At 40.6% G+C, this 325-nt stretch overlaps 1 protein-coding gene across 1 annotated transcript in view; it reads right to left on the reverse strand.

The window, feature by feature from the left end:
* Positions 1 to 325, reverse strand: part of LOC119585415 (myosin light chain kinase, smooth muscle-like) — a 13,868-nt gene that overhangs the window by 5,675 nt on the left and 7,868 nt on the right. The window lies entirely within an intron of this gene.

Raw genomic sequence — 325 nt, forward strand, 5'->3', positions numbered from 1 at the left:
CACGCACACACACACGCACTTCGGTCTTTTATATACTGTAATTCACTGTATAAGAAAACTCCAGTTCCCCTAGCACATAACAGAGTATTGCCTTACAGTAACCTCTTTAGTGAACCTGTAACATAAATAACAACAAAGATTATTTATGCTTCGTTTCATTTGTGAGGTATGAGTCTCAGGAAACTAAGTTTTCTTTTGATGGGTCATTTCTCATTGTTCCTCACATTGCCAGCTAATTTACTGGACAGACCCCACATCCTGCGTGGGGAGCCAAAGGCCATGAGGCCGCATTTCATTACAAGTTAACTGAGTTGTCCTTTACCAT

This window comes from Penaeus monodon, chromosome 19 (genome assembly GCF_015228065.2).
Source record: "Penaeus monodon isolate SGIC_2016 chromosome 19, NSTDA_Pmon_1, whole genome shotgun sequence".
Lineage (NCBI taxonomy): Eukaryota > Metazoa > Arthropoda > Malacostraca > Decapoda > Penaeidae > Penaeus > Penaeus monodon.